The 24,031-nt window shown below is 36.9% G+C and overlaps 2 protein-coding genes across 3 annotated transcripts in view; one reads left to right on the top strand and one right to left on the bottom strand.

The window, feature by feature from the left end:
- The window catches only part of Setd3 (SET domain containing 3), a 331,102-nt gene that overhangs the window by 220,940 nt on the left and 86,131 nt on the right, over positions 1-24,031 (bottom strand). The window lies entirely within an intron of this gene.
- Positions 1-24,031, top strand: part of LOC145694919 (uncharacterized) — a 125,119-nt gene that overhangs the window by 54,948 nt on the left and 46,140 nt on the right. The window contains exon 2 of one of the 2 annotated variants that reach the window (XM_081771688.1): positions 19,939-20,026. The exons of the other annotated variant lie outside the window; for it this stretch is intronic. The gene's annotated coding sequence lies outside the window, so the exon portion shown is untranslated. The remainder of the gene's footprint in view (positions 1-19,938; positions 20,027-24,031) is intronic. 2 annotated transcript variants of the gene reach the window in all.

The following is a 24,031-nucleotide window of genomic DNA, read 5'->3' as shown; positions in this document are numbered from 1 at the left end:
CAGTGGCATTCTGGCGAAAAGAAGATCTTAAAATATTGATAAAATTACATTTGGTTCCAATGTAACTGTAACAAAAGAAACAGAAACAAATTTACGATTATAGGCTTTTCCTCATTTTGAGGATAGAGCTGACACTGGCTCTACCTGTATGATTTAATACTCTACGGATAATTTTCTCTCATTACTACTCTACGTATGGGAGTGGTTTTCTGAGCGGAACACACAAAAATCCTGACACTGATTTTTAAAATTCTTAAGCTGTGATCAACCCACGCTTGTTCCTGGGTCATAACCTCTTGTATATTATTTAACAAGGCAAGACGCAAGACCATTTCTCATCTCAGGCAAAATAAGGTATTCTTATGTCAGACACGTTTTGAATGCACATTACGCCAGCGTTGCCACAGCATTTACAAAACTGTGTATGAAACTTACTTTCGGCCTTTCCGATAATCGTCATTTATTCGAATAAGGACATTACAAACCACTAACAACAATGTAAGCGATTATTGATGTATATTAATTTTTTCATCAAAATCCAGATTTAAAAAACTCCTACTAATAGTAGAAAATACGGTACACAATCAGAACCTTACTATACACAATCAGCAAACACACCAACGTGCGAACATAATGGCTTAGTGTGTTCATCTTCAAGGTTTAACCCTAGATCTTATAAGTTTGTGATGGACAACATTGTGTCAAAAGTCTTCTCGGAGCTCTCAATTTTCTCTAATTTCACGTCCATTCACTTTCTTTACTGTGAGTATTCAGATTACTGATTTACAGGAGAAAATATTATTTTCATCTTTTAAACAAAAGAGATTTTTAACGTTTAATTTTATTGATTTCTTCTTTCCCCGTATTTAAATATCCTTTGCCTTGGTTTGTAAAAATAAATTTGTATTGTAAATAAATTTAATATTACTTAAATTTGATTTATAAATATTGCAATTATGAATTACATAATTTAATTCTCATGAAGTGACGGACATTTAGTAGACTCAAGGGAAATTAGTAAAACCACACCATTAAAATCAGAGTTCATTTCAAAGAAATATAATATTTTCTCCTATTAATCAGATCAAGTCAACCAAGAAAAAATTGGAAGAAATAAATCATGTAGTTTTGAAATTTTAGACAGATGTGGGGAAGTGTCCTAAACGACATCTTGCACAGCACATTACAGCTTTGCTCTGATGAAGGCATCTCTTCCTTTCAGGGCCGGATCCAGGACGGACTTCTGGGGGGGGGGAGGGATTGTAATACTGCTACTTAGAGCTACTTTTAAGAGCTCCAAACTCAGGATAGGTTTTATTTATATATAAAATAAGAAAGTTTCCTCTTCGGGGGGAGGCGATCGCATCCCCCCTGCTTCCTTTATTTTCACGTATCTTCGAAGCAGCAGCTGTCACAATATTAAACGTTCTTTCAACAGCCAGATTTGAAAGGCAAACTTAAATTACTTCTAACATTGATTCCTTATTTATTTTGTTTTCAATTTCTTTCGATGACAGACTTTTCATAATTGGAGGTTCGCTGATATTAGTTGAGGTCCAGTCGACGCAGTCATACTACCCCTGTGCCTTCAAATTCAGCTTAGGAACGTGGAACTGTAGCACTTGTTGATCTTCCTTCTTTAAATTGCAACATAAAAAAATCTTCTCCATGCCAATCTTCTAATATCTTGGTTTTCGTCAATTAGCAATGCTACAAGTAAATACTCTGTAAACTGACAAAAATGAAAATGTTAGAAGATTGGGATGGAGAAGAATTTTAAAATGTTGCTACTGAAAGAAGAAAAAGAAGCGACAGTTCCAAAGGTGAACTTTAAGGCACATCTAACTATGAATGCATCGATTGGGGATAAACCGATATTAGCGTGTCTCAAATAACAAAAATCATTCTGTCATCATTCTATCATCAAAAGAAACTGAAGACAACATAAATTTAGGATCGATGCTCAAAGAAACTTTCACTTGCTTCCTAAGTCATTCACAGCCTGTTAAAAGAGCGGCTAAAATTGTGACAGAAGCTACTTCTAAGTTATGTGGAAATCAAGGAAGAGATGTGTTTATCAAAGCAAGGTTGCAATCACAAAAATAAATAAATAAATAAAACTCTCGAAGAAGGGCTTTGTAGTGTAAAACGAGTAAAACATTCTGCACGTAACATTCAAGGGGCGGAAAGGTGGTCGAAACTGGCCGTATATGTACAGTCATGTCCAAAATGATTGTCGCATATCTATAACTGTTTTCTTGTAAGAATATAATTTGATAATGATTTTGCAGGATACTTTTAATACTGATACTATGTATAATCGGGAAATGTATATTTGTGGTAAATTTCATAGGAAAAGAATTATAACTACGAAAATTAGAATGAGTAAAACAAAATGTTGTTAAATGGACAAGAAAGTTTTGTTTTCGTTTTATTGTTCTTATTTACTGCTCTTTTGACATGAAATTTGCCACATACATGTCTTTGCCGATTATACACATACTTACATTATAAGAAATACCGGGCGAATTCGTTATCAAATTATATTCATACAGCAACATATTTATAGATATGCGACAATAATTTTGGACATGAGTGTACCTCCTCGTGGTGAGTTTTGGGTTGTTTCACGTTTCTTTTTATTCATTAGGACCAATATGAAAAGGAGATGAAAAAAGAAAACCGGTAGAAACAGAACAGGAATTAGAGAAATAAAATTATCTGTGGGAGAAGTTATGTACGAGTTAGCACAGTCAGCGACAAAAGTTCTTTCCGCTTGATGAAGTTAGTTTCGTAAATAAATTCAGATGGAAGGACAATTTGAATACTGTTTTCAGTAAATTAAAAAGAATGTAATTTTCTATACGTCACCACCAGCCATACCACAGTTATTCACAAAACAAATTTTACCAAACGTTAAGAACTTTTGTCGCTGATTGTACAAGGAGATTATTAGCATCCCTGTACTCGTTTTCTTCAGTGATCACCATGTTCTAATTTACTAATTGTGGCATCGTTCCCATAATGATGTTACTATTATTGAATTTTCCAAATTTCGGAAGCATTTGCTTTGTTTTATTCATATCATGATTGGAGTACATGGTTGCAAATGAAAGAAACTAGTTCTCTTCCGGTTTAGCAAAACCACTTACTTCAATTTTTATTTGAACATTTTGTAGCATTTGCTTCAACAACTTAAAGGATAAGAATTTTCTTTCTTTATTTATTTGGCCCAATGAATCAACCTGTAAGTTTTCTTCGTGAATAAATTGTTAGTGAACTTGAGATTCGCACAAGAAACCAGAATTTCATTCCTAACATGAAGCAACTATTCGTATGTGTAGTTCGAATCCCAAGTTAAACTGTTGATCCATGTTTCATTTGACTTCGGTGCTAGGGGACGTTAGGCTACAAACTAATACGCAAAGTATAAGACTCATTCTTCAGATGCCTAATAAACTTCTATGGAATACTTTTGTTCTTGGACTCTTCATTCAATTTATATTCTATTTTATTCTGAATTATTAGGAGTAAAAGTAACACCGGAAAGGGAAATTTGTACTACATACTTGGCACCCAACAACAATAAAAAAAGAAGAACTACTTATAAATTATATTATAGACCACAGACACAAACAAGTTTTTATTTATTTTTTTGTTTCATCTCGAGGCAAGGAGGAAACCTAGTAACAAACAGGTGGATGAACCAGACCAATTAAGCGTCTGTCATTAGAGGGAGTATGAAGATAAATAATACATGCATGCGACTGCCACAAGACAAGACAGGAAAAGTTAAATCAAATGACTTCACAATATCAATCCTATCATTACTTTAAAAAAAAAGAAAAAGAAAAGAAAGAAAAGTACTGACCACTTAACTTGGGGGTGCTCGCAGCAACCTTCACACAAGAAACAAGTTTCATCGTCTTAATTACACGGCAATGAAAGTAGAATCTCGGCTAACGCAAGCAAAAACAGAAAGGAGAAAAAAAAAAAACTATATGACTGCTACACCTTTCTCCCGGACGACGTTGTCCAGTCGACCAAAGAAAGATCATCATAACTGCCAATATTAATAAGAGAAAACTGCTACAAATGGCCCCCAGCACATATTTTTCTCTCATGAACAAACAAGTTCCTCAACATTTGAAGGGCGAAAAAATAAATAAATAAATAAAAGTACGTCGAAATGTCCTAAAAACGAAAGTGACAACTAAATCTACATTAAAAGAAAGTAAATGAATAAAAGCACAAATACATTTTGAGTAATATATATATATATATATATATATATATATATATATATATATATATATATATATATATATATATATATATATATATATATATATATATATATATATATATCATTAGCATGCTTCAGTTGTTGAGCTAGAACTGAAATTTCCATTAAATTTATTTCCGCAAATAGAATAAAAATTCACATTTCGCAAATAGGATAGCAGAATTGTTAAAGTAATCACTCTTATATTTCTCGGTAACCCACAAAACTAAGCAATAAGTAATCACTCTTATATTTCTCGGTAACCCACAAAACTAAGCAATGTTTATGTTTCAACCACAAATTATTAGCCACTTTGAAGGTATGTTACCAATCCTTATAAAATCTCCTAATGCCTACACGTAGAGACTCAGAGAAAACATAATCTTCTCAAGCATACGCACTTTTTCTGAAAATGAAACTAATTTTATAAGAAGTCTGCAGGGGCGGCTTTAGGATTTTAATTTTAGGTACGCCCGCTCCCTGGCTTATGGATACATATACGCATTTGATATATTAATAACAGTAGAAAATTACTTTTACAATAGTGGTTGAAGCTATTTGAAAAATAATTATCTACCATTAATATAAACAGTGGAAAATATATTTATTCTTTATTTTATCTTTTAGCGTTTATATTTTTTTCAAAATTTTTGGGTAGGCCCGTGTCTACCCGCTAAAGCCGCCACTGGAAGTTTGGTTTAACAAAACTTTTTTATTTATTGATCCTGTCCGTCCGTCCGGGATAAAGAAAAGAAGAAAAACTCAATTACACCAAATTTGGTCAGAATGTAGAGGCTGAAAAGCTAGGAATGAAATTCGTTGATGAAAGCGATATCGAAATCGGAAGTAATGGAAACCAACCATTTCCGGTTTTTACGTTGAAGTCTAGAGCAGAACCGGTAATACGACGACGTATCAAAAAGTTCGTGCAATCACCTAGAAGAAATCCACTCTGGAGAACTCTAATACCATAATAGTATTAGTCCTTCTCTACTTAGTCATCGTGCGTAGCGACACGTTTTTGCCAACAGTTCTTCGCTTTTTGTAAGCCCGTTTTGTAAAAGTCTGCTGTACGCTGAACAGCCTCTGTATATATTTATAAAAATAAAATGAAGAGTTATTACTCTAATTTATGTTACAATTTACACATATTTCTCAGAAGAACAAAATTTCTATAAGAGCTCCTTGTTTTGCTTGAGGTAACCATACAAAGTTGAGTAGCAAAGATAGAAATGTTTTTCCTATAAGCATTGGTTTTAGTACTTCCACATTAAGGCAACTTTTATTTCAGTCCAATACATGTTGATTAAATTACATATGTGCCCCACACAAGCACTTGTTCAGGGGTAAAGGTAAAACAAACTCTACCATTTTGTAGATATTGACTACGATAAGTAGCACATTGAAATATTTAAGTGTTTCGAACAAAGTGACCATTTTTAAAAATCAGAAGATTTACATACCCTAAAAGGTATTCTCAGGGCATCGAAACAGCTAGCAGAAAACCGAGATTGTCCCTATAAATTTGGGACGTATGCTTAGTCAGCAAAATAGTTATATTGTGATACTAAACAGCAAAGTAAAGATGATAGGAATAAAATGCTTCTAGGACAACAAAAAAAAAAGTCAGCAATACTGAATAGATAGTTGCAGCTGCAGAGATATGCAAAATATTCAAAAAAAAAAAAAAAAAAGACAGATCATTACATGTCACTAGCACCGAAGCAGCCAAAACAAGCCCGTAGCTAGCCCAAAAATTTAGGGGGGCCCGATAGAAGTTAGGGGGCTGACCCAATCGTATTATACTTAATCACCATATTATAGTTCATTTGCAAGCCTACCGTGAAATTTTATGGGGGCCAGCCAAAATTTAGGGGGGCCCGGCCCCCTCTTGCCCCCACCCCTTCCCATGGATACGGGCCTGAGCCGAAAGACTTCGTTTCTGTTATTGTTTGTGTGTGAACGCTTTTAATGTGGGGTTTATTAACAACTACAGAAGTGAAGGAGAGGAAGTGACATAGGGAAATAGTTTTATGTATTAAATTAGTGAAAATTTAAATATAAAGGGAAATAAAAACAAGAATAGGACTGAAGAAAGAGTCCTTTAGGAAGAAGAAAAGCTTGTTTTGTAGATTCTTAACAGCGGCGTAACGTAAGGAAACGCCGGTATGCCCGGCATCCCCTGTTAATAAGAAAAAAATACTATTTCATTGTATATAAATTGTTTGCTTGTAATTATTACAATTATTTCCACTGCAATCTTCTGGATGTGCTCTCTCGCCTTACTTTGACAAGCGGAACCTACGCATGCGCGTCACTCAGATACACATTTTCTGTCTTTCCTCTTGTCGTATGCTATGTTCCTCGGGCATCCAGGCCTACTGCAAGCAACGGGGTTTTCGTCTGCTTTCTGTCGAATGCGCATGCGCAACTACTTGCTTTCCACTCCTCTACACCCCTTGCAACTCAAATTTTGCTGAAGATATACGCTGGCGTATTCAAGTATTTCCAACTCTATATATCTTGAACTAAGTTATAGTTTCTGTACAGAACGTACGAGCGCTAACATCAAGGAGATAGAACAAAACAGAAATGGTTACTTCAGTGCCTTTTTGAAGCATGCCGGTTATGTAAATAATAGTATAAAAATAATTATGCTTTAATGGTAATTAAATGCATCGTAATTGTAATCGTAATTGAAGGCAAACTATTAATCTTCATCATAAATACATAGTATGTCCAGTGGCGTGGCCAGAAACTCTTTGAGGGAGCTCACACACACAAGCATAAATATAGAATAAAGCATTCTGTAGAATCACGGTCACCCTTTCTGGTAGACCAAGAAAGCCAGTACTTCTCGCCCCTCGTAAGGATTTCTTGGGACCTTCAGTCACTGGCACATATCCCGGGGAGATGAGGAGGACATGTCCCCTCCAATCTTGGAACAGGGGGACTGTCCCCCCCAACTATCCGATTTGAAATTGTGATGATTTGTATCCAACTGCCACAAAGAAAAGCAAGATGAAATTGATGTTCCTTGACTTGTTTTATTTTTAAAAAAGAATCGTATTCTTTAATATTTCATTGTCATTAATTATTGTTAGTCTATTTGCAGCTACTTGTTTAATTCATGTAACGATTCCTATAATGCTATTGTGATCATCATAATTTTGCTCAAATAAGAGTATTGTTGCGCCATACATAGTTGATTTTCTTTCATAGTTTTGGGGAAGTCATTATTTATATTATTACAAAACAAGTGTCCTAAAATTGTAATGTGGATCATTGTAGATGCGTAACTAGAAACATATCAATTATAAGTATGCATGTATTCAGAATGTGTTCACGGTACTGATACGTATCACAATTTCATCTACAATGCCTGGTGTATAAAATACAACAGATTCACCTCAGAAATCAAACTCATCTACCGTAATATGAATTTCATCTCCCCTCCCCCCCCCGGAATAAGCCTCAAATATGTCCTCTCCCTCAAATCTGCCCTCCTCCCAATGTTCAAGACAACTCTGCTCCTCTGATCCTCCACAGCATTGTTTTTCAACTTCATAAATATTTTGAACATCGCTTAAAAAAAATAGGAACGGTCTTACCCGTTCCCCGAATGCTGATGACAGATTTGCGCCCCTGCCTTCAGTATCTGGATATCTGACAACGAAATACATACACAGAAACAGGCCCCCAGAGTTGGTTTAAATGTTTTCTATTTGCATCTTCAAATGATATAGGTATACACTCAGGTCCATATTCACGAATGGGCGTCTGAGTTCCGGACTCAATATACACATTTCTAGGGGCGACTTTTTAAAGAACGAGATTGAAGTATGGTATGTGGAGAAAGAAGCTGCCCACGAGGAAGAAATAAAGGGAACTACATATACTAGAAACAATGTTCATACGACAGCGGGGCCGAGTTTTCTTGTCACACGGTAGTGATAAGAAGGAGCTGGGACAATTGCTTATTGGCTTCTAACGTAATCCACGCATTTGCTTCTGTATACCCCACTAGGCCACCAATTAGGGGGCCTCCCCCCTAAATTTTTTTAATAACCCTATATTCCCCATCGGTATAGCTATGTATTGCTGATTTTAGTAGTATTGTATCGCACAAGTGACTAATTTGGCATCCCCATTTTGGAATACCACGCTACGCTACTGATTCTTAAATAAAGAGTAATATAAAAAGACTTAAATTTTTGATTGAAGTATTGTATTGTACGGAACAGAAACGTGGGTATTACAAAAATGTGATGAAAAACAACACGAAATATTTGAGCTGTGAGTACAGTGAAAACTTACGAGAAAATTTGCTGGATGGAAACGACTTGAATAATTAAGAGGTGTTATCAAAGATTGGGAATTAAACAACAATACTAGAGGTAGTTAAAAAAAAAAAAGTAACAGGACAGAACGTTATTAAAAAGAAATGTATTAAGGCATAGAATAATGGAAGACAGCAAAGGAAAGAAGAAAACTGCAACTGCAATTGGCGAATTACAATGAAAACGAGTTATTACATAAAAGCGATAGTATGAGCAATACACCACAATGCATGGAGATTTTTATAAATTTGCAACCAAATGACACGCCAATGATTGTTAGACTATATATATGATGATGATGATGGTTTGTGATCTATAACTTAACATAGAATCTGTATCACACGTGATTTCGCCGGGAACACATACCGTAACACCTACACCAAAGTCTAAAATACTCACCATTCAATGACAACGAATTTTCTTTCGACGGGATTAATGCAGCGCCGTAACTTAGATTTTTTTTTTTTTTTTTTGGGCGGAGGAGGGGAAGCATTAATATGCGTATTTGGGCCCGTAGAAAAAGTTGTTTTTCTAATTCTTGGGCTCCCTCTTTCTCTTACTCTTTATGAGCCCTCCTGCAAGGCAAGGTCTGCGGGACCGTTAGTACGCTTCTGGGCCCGTTCCATACATAACAAATTAATTAAGGGGGCAATATTGATAAATCTCAAAGCTACACGAATAAATATTAATTCTAGGGCCCTTAGTAGTAGACATTTTTACTAAAATGGGCCCAAGACTCATTGCTTTATTTACCTTTTATGTGCTGTTTTGTTTATGTAATGTAGTGAACCAGTTTGATGCTTCATTTATAATTTCATGTTCGTAACGTATATGGAGTATCGAACAGCGGGGAGCTTCCTTGGGGGACAGTTCCCCACCCTGCCCCCCACAAGTTACGGCCCTGGTCTAATGGTTAAGTAATATTTAAAACCCCGGACCATAAATATTATCATTCTTGTACTTCTTCGGGAGGGCAAGGAACGTGCAGAATCTCAGGATTTCATTACTTACAACAAACTATTAACGTTTAAATTTCGAAAGTAGTGGAACTCAACCAGAATAACCGAATATGGTTCTTGTGAACGATAAATTCAATTTCAATTGTTTCCTATCCTTTACATGTAATGAAATTAATTCAGGGTCTCTTACCTATGTACACTACTTGTACTACATACACGACTCCCACAAATACAACTAACTCCTTATCCTAGTTCAATAGTATACCAACTTAAAGAAATGTGATTTTAGAATTTCTGCAATGATAGTGCTATTTTGAACTCAAGTGCCAATTAAACTAGAAGGCATGGCTCAGTAGTAGAGCGCTTACTTCCGTAGCATGCGGTTTGTGGTTCGATACCAGCTCAAGCCAAGTGGACTTTGCTGTGGACAAACATTGTGTGCATGGTTCTTCTTAGGAGTTCTCCCGTTTCTTCCCACTTCCGTCATTCCACTATTATCATCCATCTTACGTATCATCGTCTCCCTTAATCTTGGTGCATAATCGTCGGACGTTAAACTAAAATGAAGTTAAATTCCAACAATGTGCATAACTTTTCTAAACCTCAGTTTCATTCGTATAATTATCATAAATTACAATGATAAGAAGCAAAATCTTAATGAATGTTACATGGAAATAGTGGTTTTAAACAGAACTCAGTAGTGCCTCGAAATATCCTTTCTTCACTATTATTATTTTCCTTTGTTCTCTGCTCACTATATTTTTGTTCAAACCAACACGAACGAATTTATTACAATATTACATGCCCTAATAATTCAACATATGCACATTCTAATGTGGGACACGAGAAATTCCAGTCAACATTTGAAGTACGACAGATTTCATTTATGCTTCATGGACACTGTATTACTTACGGTAGTTCTTTGTAAATATATATAGCATATAAGATTACATATATATTATACATACACAAATAAAGTACATCCGACGATGTGACAGGCACCGCTTAAGGAATCCAAAAGCACGATAGTCCATTAGGCTGACATCTCGACTTTTGGCAGAGATGTCAGAGAAAGGAATTGCCGAAATTCTAGTTTCCTGTACACGGCGAAAGAAATCCAGCGATGTTTTCGCCGTGTAGCTGGATGCCTTGTCCGGTGCAGTTCAGCCTGGTTCACATCTTGAAATGAAATGGAATTTTGGAGTTTTACGTCCCGCGGTTATGTCGGCTAGGCTAAAAGAGACGGTGATAATGAGAAATGAATGAAGAGGGGGGAAACGGAAGAACCTCGAGGAACCACGGTGTTTGTCCACCACAAAGTTCACTTGGCACGAGCTGGGATAGAACAGAGGATTTCCTGCACCAGAAGTGAACGCTCTATCACTGAGCCACCGCGGCCCCTTTGGTTCACATCTCGTCCGTACAAGATTGGGATTTCATGTTGGTACATTTCAGTTAGGGCACGAGTTTGGTAGTATGCAGCATTGATTTTGAGGTTTTGCTCCACCTTTCGGAGACGCAGTTTGCCTCTGTACGAGAAATTGGCTACACTCATAAATACTTATGGGAAACTGCGCACTGGCGGAAGATCATGCTTCGCCCTTGGCGTCAACAGATCTGTATGTAATGGACGAACTTTCCAGCAGGCTATGAGGTAAATCCACGTCTCACCAAAGGTAACAGTAAACTTCCACCGATCACCCGCAAGATGGCGTTAATACAGCATCCTGCAATTCCTTTTTCGCTCAGCTATATGACAGTTTAGGACATGCACACTGATCTTGTGAATGACTGTGAGGCATATATCCTTCCTGTGAATGGCGTGGTTAATTGTCCCCTGCGATATGTGGCATTTGCTGGCCATCCACGTTGTGAGTGGGGATTTACGGAGGTCGACACACACCGAACCACACGAATAGATGCGGGGTCCTCTTCACGAGAGGCTGGTATCTAGATGCTCGCGTCTGTGTGGTAGGCGTAAAACTCTGTGCTGCATATTTGCGTACAGTAGCAAGACCTACACGAAAATTACGCACTTGACAATACACGCGACGACTTCGTGAACTTAGCGTCGAAAAGGGCCAACAATGAACCTCTCTCAAAATCTGTTCAGTTTCGGCGGCATCAGACTACTCTCGAAAATATACTCTACTGTGTGACTAACGAGATACTATTGCTTGTCTCGTATCAATCTCACGGCAATGAATTGCGCATGCGCGGTACAGTGTACTTCGGCTCAATATAAACGAATCAACCTCTGTAATATTGAAAAAATGGACGTTCGTTAGCTTACATATTACTACTAAATGCTGACAAATAAGTGTTGAAGGCAGGTATTCAAATCGTATCAACAATTCTTGAGTCCCCAGACGTTCCTCAAATCAGGGATTCACACGTTTGTTTCCAAGATAACATTACATTAAAACATATGGGAATGTAAACATATACAAGACTATAGAAACATATGCAAGTATAATCTGCATATTTCTAATAATAATCGGATTTACTGATTGAATAATTTTTAAGTTATTTATCCTAATTAAAGAAATCGAATATTTAGAATACGATAATACAAAATTATATAAACTTAAATAATTTAGAAGAGTTTTCTAAACATATGTATTTCAATGAGTAACAAAGTTGATTATTAGTATCATTACGGCCACATATAAGTTAGTCAAATCACAACATGTACAACTAATTGACATAAATGAAAACTCGGGAAAAAATTAATAAATATTATTAATACGAGAAATCTGCAATAAACTATGTTAATATTTACAAAAAATAACACTAGAAATAGAGATTTCTACAAAAGTTTATATAAAGGTAACCAAGCAAGTTCTGTCGCTTTTTCACCCATTATCTTCGAACATCGATATGTCACCTAAGATGTACTGAGAGATCAAAAATAGTCCCTATCAGCATAGTCCACTTTCTGCTAACGTTCTGGAAGGCCATGGATTCCATCGCGGTAGAACTTGGTGGGTCGTGAAACGAAGAAGATATCAAGTGTATTTTGCACCTCTACTAGGAATTTGAACTGATGACCTCTAAGATAATTGTCCAAGGAATGGAACAGGTGATAATCGGACGGTGCAATGTCCGGGAAGTATGGCGGATGCAATAGTGTTTCCCATCCAAGGCGTAGAATGATGTCCCGAGTTATCCTAGCCACGTGGAGCTTAACGTTATCCTGTAACAGAAGGACCCCTTAGCGATTCAGAAAAGCTGGCTCCAGAGTTTGTTTTTCTTGAACACGGATCAACTGCTGACAGTGCACAGTTGCACTGCCTTTGGCCAGCTGGTAGCAGTTCCCGATGCACGATGCCGCGAGCAGTCCACCAAACATACAGGAGGACCTTCTGATGCTGTGCTGGTTTCGGCTGTTTTGGAATCGGTTCGTGGGATGCTAACCAATGATGACGGCGCCGTGGAGCTTCGTACAGGACCTACTTCTCATCACATGTCAACATGCTCTCCAGAAATGGCTCCTTCTTCAGACGAGACAGCAAAGAAACACAGGTGTCTGCTCGGAGTCAAATCATATGGGACCCACTGACCCAACATGTAGTGTTTCCCAAGTTGATGGAGGTGCTGCAAAATGGTTTCTCAACTCACACTGAATTGTAGTCCCAGTTCCTCACATATCTGGCCGCTGTTAACCTCAAGTGGTGCCTGAAGATCTTAATTTTGCACATGTGTTCGTTTTCCGGCACGTGGTGCATCTTCAAGTGTTTTGTCATCGTTCTTACACTTGTTAAACCACTGTCCGCGCCGCGTTAAACCACTCTGCACTGTCCGCGTTAAACTTGTTAAACCACTCTGCACTGTCCGCGTAGTCACGATACCCTTATCAAAGGCCTGGTCTACTTTGTTTCCCTGACATTAAACTTTTCAATTATTTCCCTGACAAATATCAAATTTCTGAATAAAATACATAGGGTACAGCGGGGTAATTCGAATAGGCGGGGAATTTGAATAATGTTAAGCATTTTGCTAGCTGGAGTGGAAACGCGGCTCGCCATGTTAGTGAGCCTGTGGTGGATTTGTAGGGGGTGGTTTGCAGAAGTCGCTCTCAGAATTACAAACTATTCCTGCGGTTCTGAAGGCTTACACAATTTTTTGCTTGCTGCAAGGTAAGTACAAATATGTCTATTTTTAGGTCGTTATAATTTTCAACGTTGTTTCCTTAAGCTTTCCTTATTATTAACTGGATAAAATGAAACCACACTCTGGATTATAATCGAATCAGTAGCCTGTGGAGCATTGATATACTGTACGCTGGCGTCAACTAATCAGCAGTTTTCATACCACGTTGTGAATGGCATATTCGTCGACTGCGGGGCAATTTGGATAATTCAAAACGGGGCAATTTGAATACTAGTGAAATTAGAACTATAGGCGGGGAAAATATAACGGTGATAGCATGCTGCAATGCCAAAGGGTCTTTTATACCTCCTATAGTAATATTCAAAGGCTTACGCCAAAATCCGGACTTTAAAACCCAAAATCTCACTCACAACTTCTGTCCTTAGAGTTGTCATGACATCGAAATGCTTTACCTACCTCCACACACAACGCACGTATTAAAACCACTCTATCGCTCTATCGTATTGGACCCTTAAAGCCAATTACCACCAAGAGGCAACTATCTGGATTCACCAAAACTCGAGCTCAGTGATTAGTAAATCTCAGTTCTGTATTTTGTTCATTGAAGCCTGGATGCGGAAATTCTTCGGTTGCACTGTCGTTAATGGATTTTCATGTACCGGTATATACCCCTCTAGCCTACAAGCTGTTGAAGAATTTCGATTCGCCCCTTCGGAAACGTATGGCCTTGTTACACATTTTGAGGAGCAGTCTTCTCGGGAAGATCTTAATAACGCGCCTTCTTCTTCCAGTAATGGCTCTCAAAACTTTGTCCCAACGAAGCCTATAGATGAACCCATACAACAAGTGCTTCCAAGCCAAGAAAAAGTTTGTGTGCAGAAGAGACGTCGTGTCACAGGAAAATCATTCCCACTCAATTTCTCAAAATATGCGGCTAATGAGAATAAAATAACTCCGAGGAAAGACGCAAGCACCGGATGCAACAAAATCCAAGAACACTACAAGAAAGAAGAGCGCTAATACAGAACCTGTCAAGAAAGAAAAAAAACAAATGAAAGCTCGAAAGAAACTGATGTCCTCTAACCCTTCCAGTGACCAAGATGTAGGCCTAAGTCTAAAGATGGCTGCAGGCAATGAAAGTCAAACATGGAATTGCTGTTTTTGCCTTCTTAATTACTATTCAGAACGTTCTGCTAAAAAGGGAGACTGGATTCGTTGCCAGCGTTGCAAGACAGGGTTCCACGAAGTCCGTGTCGATGCAGAAGGTCGAAAACACTTTATCTGTTGTTGTTGTCGTTAAATACGAACGATGGAAGATGAACTAACCTATTACGGATGTTTGCCTTAGACAGTGTTCCTAACAAATTTCTTTAGTGTAGGTCTACATTCAAAAAGATAACTACAGGTGAAGCATATTTATAATTTACGTACTTATTTTCATTTAAAATTAGCATATTTCAACTACCGTAGAATTTGCAATCTAACAATCAAATAGTTTATACATTATTTCTATAAGACTTGCTTATTTTGTTTTTTATTCATATTACCCCACTCGTTATTCAAATTGCCCCTCGCATTTACGTTTTTCGAAATTTCGGCGGGGAAATTGAATACCTAAATTTTACAATGATGTATCTCAGATACTATCTTAAGAAAAATTGTTAAGTAATAGTAAGGTTCAAAGTTTTTGTTCACAATTTTGTATTTAAATACCAATTACAGTTTCTGAGATATATGAGAAAATGTCTGAAATTATTCAAATTACCCCGTTGTACCCTATCTTCCGCTCCGCTGCAGCGGCGTCTGCCATCAGTTTGAATTCGTACAGCGTACACACCCTTATAATGCTCTGTGTAGGTCCAATGTTCACTCTGTCCTTACGCAAATTCACCAGAGGACATCAATGAATTGCGTAAGGTAAACGCAAATCCTGCATCACTCTTCACCACAACACCAGTTCCTACTCAGCACACCAATCTGTTGACGATTTGTCCAGTAAAATGTCGAATTAATGATTCATTGTCTGTACTCACTTGATTTATCATCTATTGACTTCTTTTTGTTCCAACACATGAAAAATAACAGGGTTCCCACAGATTTTTGTAAACTGTTTTTCCCTGACAAAAGTATTTTTTCCACTTTTTTGTAACCTCATTAGTTTAATTAGATGCCTAAACTAAGGGTAGGAAACTAACTTCCTATAAAATGGGTCGGCTAGAAAACATATGTGACCAAATATACAGTGCTGGAAATTGGTATAAAGGCAGAGGGAAATTTAAAAATAGGAGGAGGCAAGAATACCGAGGATGGATGTAGGTGACATATTTACAAAGTAATATTGTATACTGTACAAAATCAAAGGTATATCGTTTGCTAATACGTCACTGGCACACGTAATTTACACAAAAAGAGAAATGAGACGATTGTCGGGTGGAAATTGGTATAAAAGCACCCATGGTTACTTGTCGTTTGGCGCCCTCTACACGTTCAGCACTACCCCTGATACGCCTTTGAGATTCAACTGTCACAGTGCGATAAGAGTAGCGCAGGTGTGAACGTCTGTGAGCTGTTGTGTGTGCCATGCCTCGTGGAAAATTGTCGTCGAGTGAGGAACAAGCACGTGTCTGTGTGTACAACGACATGGGCCTGTCAAATCGGCAAATTGCAAAACAGTTAAATCGTTCAACTTGTGTAGTTGATAGTTACGTTCGATTGGCTGCACAATATGGAAAGAACGGGAAGTATGGTAGAACGAGAAAACTCTCGGAGTCGACGAAACGATTAATTGTGCGCAAGGCAAGGGACGGAAATATGTCATCTTCCCAAATTGTTGCTGCTTGCAAGTTGCCTGTCACATCCAGAAGAGTGCGTCAAATTTTGAATCAAGATCCACATCTTATATTCACGAAACGAAATTGTAAACCACCCTTAAGTGCGACTCACAAACAGACGCGACTCCAGTTTGCGCAAACACATATATTGTGGACATACGAATGGAATCACGTTGTGTTTAGTGATGAGAAGAAGTTCAATTTAGATGGTCCGGATGATTTTCAATACTATTGGCATGACCTTAGTGAAGAAGAGCAAGTGCAAATGAGCAGACATTTTGGTGAAGGAAGTGTTATGATTTGGGCAGCGTTTTGTCTTAAAGGTACATCCAACATTGCATGGCTCAACACCAAGATGAATTCATCAACGTACACAGAGATGTTAGAAATAGAATTGCTGAGGATGTATGAGGAGTTGGACGATCAAAACCTGATTTTCCAGCAGGACAACGCTGCTATCCACAGGGCAGCAGCAACTCTACAGTGGTTTCAAGTCAAAGGCATTAAGGTTATGGAGCGGCCAGCGAGAAGCCCTGATCTTGGCCCGATAGAAAACCTATGGGTCATCCTTGGGCGCAATGTTTATCGCAATGGACGGCAATTTAGGACCATTGCTAAGTTGAAAAACGCGATACGAGAAGAGTGGTCAGCGATTCCAGGGCAACAACTAACAGATCTCATAAAATCAATGCCGAAGCGCATATTCCAACTCATTCAGAAGAAGGGAGGGACAATCAAGTAATGGACACTCATTTTGCATTCTGTACTTTAAATTGTACTTTTATTTTTGTCAAAGACACTGGGTGCCTTTATACTAATTTCCATCCGAAAATCGTCTAATTTATCTTTTTGTGTAAACTACACGTGCCAGTGACGTATTTGCAAACGATGTGCCTTTGATTTTGTACAGTATACAACATTACTTTGTAAATACATCACCTTTATCCATCCTCGGCATTCTTGCCTTCTTCTATTCGCAAATGTCTCTCTGCCTTTATACCAATTTCCAGCACTGTACATATATATTCTTAATCGATCTGCGCGATACGGAATTATAGGTAAATACACACAGTATTACGACTATCAGTTATTGAGGTGTTTTACAGCCTAACTCCAAAGACTGCCATTAGATCCTGATAAAATTTATATGAACCTGAGAAAGTATACTCTTTGAAACTTAAAAAGAATAATCAAAATCAGTACATCTGTGTTGAAATTATGCGTGAGTATGCACGCAATGAAGTCGCTTAATTATGATATTAACATTATCAACCGTTGAGGAGTTTTATGGTCTAGCTGCGATGACTATCATCAGATTCTAATGAAATTTACATGAAACCACCGCGAGAACACACTTTTTCAAACAAAAAGTATATAAACAGAATTGGCACATATGCCAAATTATGTGCGACCATACATGCAATTATGATATGAACACTGTCAGAAATTAAGAGTTGCATGCTCACACACATATATATGGGTAGAATTGAAATCCTCGTCCTTTTCTTGAAATCGGTTAAAAAGATTTGTGTATCTCAGTTCAGGTCAAAGACGCCACACAGTCTTCATTAACGAACTCGAGCTGCCATACCTCAACTGATTACAGAGTTAAGAACCTAACCACAAATTATGATAAAACACATCCCGATATAACTTAAGAGATCTATAACCTATTATTCTATATTATTGTATTGTATGATCTCTCAATCCGAAATAACCTTATTACTTCAAAGTTGCCTTCATTATCGAGCACGACTAGGGGTCTACTTTGTTTCCCTGACATTAAACTTTTCAATTATTTCACTGATAAAAAGCAAATTTCTGAATAAAATACATGATTCGTGTTGTCTAAAGAAGCTGTTGAGCAATCCGAACAGCGGTTGCTGAGGTAGTAGACTCAGAGTGGAAAAAATTCTTTTGAAAATTAGTTTGAGCGTATGCAAAAGTGTATTGGTCTTTAAGGTGAATATCTTGAAAAACAATAAAGACACTTCCAAAATTTCACATGTCTTTTTTCATATTGATTGCAGAAACTTTTCCAGAATTCCTCGTAATTGTAATATTTTATCTATAACTAGCTGAACCTGCGCTCTCTGCACAGCACATCATTCGCATATGAGCATAAATCTCCTTCTCATTCCTCACAACATTTGTACATGTCCCTTTGCAGACACAAGTGAAAGACGTATTGTTTTTTTTTTTAAAAAAAAAAAAAAAGCCAAGGGCTATCATAAAGGGAAGAATTTTTCGATTATTTTTTCTCAATATTTCGCACCGTTTGCAAGATGTGAGCCTACTTCCGGTTGGAGTTTCTAATTCATGTATGACCAGTGTTTTCTTTCTTGCATGCAGTATGTAATAAGCAAATACATTACATACACAATTAATTATAATGTCAGTTATATATGGCAAAACACTCAAAAAATAAAGTTTCATCTTAGACTGAAGAAATGGTTATCCTTCCTTTTCCATTATTATTTGGCCATGAAACAAACGCCTGAGACATATACAACCCCTATATACAACAATGTGGTGTTGGAATGTATAATGCGTAGGATGTGATGCTTTAGTTTTTTTTTAATTTCAACACTTCCAATGATTGTAAAAATGTAATAAAGAAATAGGGGCCATGTTTTTTTTTTTTTTTTTAATATTCAATTAGAATTGGACAATCTACATGAAATTTGCAATCGATCAGTGAAAACGTCATCTTTCTAGAGCCTGTAAGTTCCGAGATCTCATTGTCGAAAGGATTGACCACAAACATATAAACTTCCACAACATATACTTTAAAAGAACTCGAAAGATGGCAGCACAATTTACGTGCACTGATTTTAGAGAAGGCTTATTAAAATACAAAGGCTTTGAACAATAATTTTAAAACATAAACTTTATGAAAATAATGTATTTAACTAATTTATTTAAAGTACACATACTCAAAATGTTATGTTTGTCTCTGTTAAACATGAAATCACACATAACCGTAAATGAAAAAATTGAAAGCCAAAGTTATAGGTTGGAGCTCAGTCACCTTTAATTGCTATTGTAGCATTTTAATAGATAGATTATAGGAAACTGTATTCTTTCAGATCAACAGTAAATCATGATTTCGTGAGTTCTATTTTCCTCATATTGCGCGTATTTAAAAATGAATACAAAACGAAACACAGTTACAAAAAAAAAAAAAAAAAAAAAAAAAATACGTATGAGTAGCACAAGGTTTTTGGTCTGACAAATCACTTTTAGTTGACTGTCCTATATCAAGTCGAGTACCCCTATTTATTCAAGCAAAAGATAAAAGTTGTACGTAATTAGGTAGATGCCTCTTTATGTATATTTTGACAGATCAGATAAGTTGAAACCAACCTGAAATTATTTGTTTATGTCTGGAACTTAATATCTCTTTTCAGTACCGACACTATATGGACCAACAAATCAACCTAGAATTTGAATAACGCGAGTTCCCACCGGGATCGAACCACATCAGGCTTATAGAAGGTACGTGGACTAATTATATCGGCTACTAAGGAACATTTCAATATAATCAATTAAATCAATTTGTTATCCTTTACTATTAAAATACCTTATGATTAATAATGAATAATTTGTATTTTATAGTTTTCTTCTCAACATTTTAAATTTCGCATGTTTTTAATTACGAAGATTAATCCACCCCATACTTTCAGGTGGAATTTCGAGGTCAAAATGAAAGAATATGAATTTGAAATGAAATGGAATGAAATTTTTGAGTTTTACGTCCCACGGTTATGCCGGTTCGGCTAAAGGAGACAGTGATGATGAGAAATGAATGAAATGGTGGAATGAAGTGGGAGGAAACGGGAGAACCTCGAGGAAACCCAGGCACACGGTGTTTGTCCACCACAAAGTTCACTTTGCATGACTCGGATCGAACCAAGGACCCCAAGCACCAGAGGTGAAAGCTCTACCATTGAGCCACGGCGGAACATATGATTAGGAGTTTGAATATGGCTCTGAAATCCAGAGGACGAAAAATTATGTTCTTGTGCAAGTCTTTCTCTCGTATACCCTTATGACTATTTTAGTCGTACATATTATTTAATTTCTAATTAGGAGTATGCATGAGACGAATTGAAGCTATCTCGTCTCGAAAAATATACCTGTTTCTATTGGAAGAGCTATGTCTCATATTGTTTCGTGCACATCTCTATTCTAACAGTTCGTATGTGCTGGAGGAAGGTGCAGAAGAAAAAGGCATGTAATAACTTTGAATTAAAACAAGGCTGTATATGGCAACTTACAGTATGAGTTAAGCCGAAGGAGTAGAATGTTTTGTTGCTGTGTTTGTTTATACAAGGAGATTGATTCCAAACTGTTATTATGTAAAGTGCGACTCACGTAATCTTGTGGAATAGTCGGAGAAATATTACGGAGCTGTAGTATTTGGAAATAAATTCCTTAGTGGGCACACGACAGAACTGCTATTATTAGCGTGTTAATCTTATGTTCATTTAGATTAGAATGAGGAAATGTAATCTATCGACAGAACCCAGGTCGAAACCAAACAAGTCAATGGAGAAGGTATCAAAATAATTTAATTCCAACAGTTTGGTTTTAAGATACAGATCTCATTTATCTCTCTATGAAAATTTACTTTTAGGAGCTTTGGGTGCCGCGGTCGCTCAGTGGTAGAGCGTTCACCTCGTAGTGCACGGGGTCCTGGTTCTATCCCAACTCGCGCCAAGTGAGCTTTGTGGTGGACAAACACCGTGTGCGAGAGTTTTCTCATGATTCTCCCGTTTCCTCCCACTTACTTCATTACACCCTTTCAATTATTTCTCATCATCACCGTCTCCTTTAGCCTAGCCGGTATAACCGTGAGATGTAAAACTTAAGATTTCATTTCATTTCATTTTTAGGTGTTTTTCTGTCATCTTAAACTTATGTTTGTCTCATGAAGTATCTTTGAGACAAGAAACGATCTTAAACTAAAGAAAACATAATTATACCTATTTTTAAAAATCATGGGAAAATAAAACCTTGAACAAACTGCTACAAGAACCTCACTTCAAAACTTTCTTCTTCAACAATCACTCATGCTTTGAAATTAAAGTTGTATGTACTTATTTTCTTGATTTGTACTTATTTTCTTTTTCGTTTACATAAACAAACTAAATCTCTACACGAAAATGTGGCATATTAAAAACAATAAGATCACCCGGTCGCATTAATTATTATACACAATAATTTGGTAATATTTTAAGTATCTTAATTTTAAATAAAATTATTGCCACTGGCACTTCGTTCCGTACTTTACATTCTTGAATACGGACAACTTTTTTTTTTTTCGTAAATTTCTAAAAACAAACTGCAAACAAAAACATAAATACTACCTTTGTTTACTGTTTCTTAGTATTACATATCCCAGTTATCACCTCACGAATGTATCCTACAGCTCAATTCCTTCTTCCGCGTGTAGGTCTTAATATAAATAAATATAATGTTCAACACAAAAAATCATAAATAATCATATTACTTTTATGTTAAAGAAAATGGAAGCAAGTTCCCGGACCCGTTAAAAAGAATGAAAATGTAAAGCGGAAAGTGAATATCTACACGGGAGAAAGCGTTACACATTTCAGGACTCCTACTTTTTACGTTAACACTTCGCACGCACACACGATTTGGTTCTATGCAATTAGTATCTAGGATATTCGTTTTGAAGCGACTATGCAAAAATATCGTAACCATGAGACGTATCTGACTCCAGTCCGATACGGAATAGAGGACACGGCCACACCTAGATTTTCACTATTCAATTTATACCGAAATCACCGAATCATCTCAAACAAAATCCTCTCCTTGAAAGTTTGTTGCTGACTAAGAGGCTAGGATGTGTATATATATTGCAACCGATTATTTTATTTGACTCACTGTAGTTTGTGGTGGACAGCATCGTGTTCGTTGGTTTTCATTGAGTACTCCCGATTCCTCCTATTTTTATTTCACCAATTCTTCCATAATCGTTCGTTTGCCTTAATCATTGTCTCCTTTGCCTAATGAGCATAAGAGTGTGACGTTAAACAGTAATATTTCATTTGTCTCACACGTCCTAATAATAAACGGGAAACGTTTCTGTCTGTGCATCACGCTAATCGATGCTGCTACATACGCTATCGTTTGCCTGTATAATGAAGTGTAGACTCTCGATTATCCGGCCTACTTCCAAAAAAGAAAGGAAAAACTTCGTAATAAAATCAGGAATAATTTTTAAATCATCTTCTCGACTTGTAACGCCCTCGTAAAAAAAACGCTACTTTGCCAAGGAAAAGCAACCATCTATCAAATTTCTTTTTAAATATTATGCTGTAAGTTTTGAGAGTTTTTTAGATCAATCTTTTTATACAGGGTGGGGAAATAAAAGTGGCCCAGACCAGAGAATACGATTGGACGTGAATGTATGCATGGAACCACATCACGTGACGCGCACACCACCGGTTCAAATCTATGGTTACTTCCAACATGATAAAGTAACTGCCCATACAACCCGCCGAATGGATCACATTTACACAATCTTCACTCCTGACAGAGTTGTCAGCAGAGGTCAGTCTGGTGTCGGTCCTAGTTGGTCACCTGAATCTGTCCGTGTGCGATTATTTTTTGTGGTAAAACCTGAAGATTAAGTTGTATTGCAACAACCCTTATAGTCTTCTACAACTGCAGCAGAACATTTCTGATGAGATTGAAGCAATTCCAGCAGTGCGCTTCGATCTGCCTTCTGCAACTTGCTGACCAGGGCCCAAAAGTGCCATGAAATGAATGGTAGCCATTTTCAACATCTGCTATAAGCAGGTTAGCGAACTATTTCCTTTCTTTTGCTGTGTTTCTTTGTACCCTACAACTAGGATAATTTCCTAGGGGGGCATGGCCCCTTAGTTCTGAAAATTGGAAAAATCTTTTTTAGAAGATCTTATGATGTTATATATATATATATATGGCCGAATTTGGGGGGTGCACCGGAGCACGTGCACCACCCTTCGTTAAAATTTCATGTCATGTTTCCGTTTTGGGCTTAAAAGAAAGCGGTTTTGCTAAACACAATAGTTTAAGTCAGTTTCTCATACACATCACAGATGCCTAAAGGCATTTAAAATAATTAAATTTGATTCAAATGTACTGATAGTTATTGGTGCACCCCCTTCAGAAAATCCTGGATCCGGTCATTATATATATATATATATATATATATATATATATATATATATATATATATATATATATATATATATATATATATATATATATATCCTTCTGAGTCTCCCTTATCCCGCACTCATTATCAACTCTTCAAGTTATTTAGTTCGCCTAACACACTGTCATGTAACATCATCATCATCATAGGTATTCTGCCTTTATTGGCAGGTCACTTGCCGCAGCTGAGAAGCTTCCATGTTCCACGGTCCTCCGCTAACATGTAACAGTAGAGTGAAAATCTATTATACCAGAAATTTGCTTAAAATTGTA

The sequence above is a fragment of the Thermobia domestica genome, chromosome 9, assembly GCF_964235325.1.
Source record: "Thermobia domestica chromosome 9, izTheDome1.hap1.1, whole genome shotgun sequence".
Taxonomy (NCBI): domain Eukaryota; kingdom Metazoa; phylum Arthropoda; class Insecta; order Zygentoma; family Lepismatidae; genus Thermobia; species Thermobia domestica.
The sequence above is the reverse complement of the archived record's forward strand: the minus strand, read 5'-3'. Positions and strand labels throughout refer to the sequence as shown.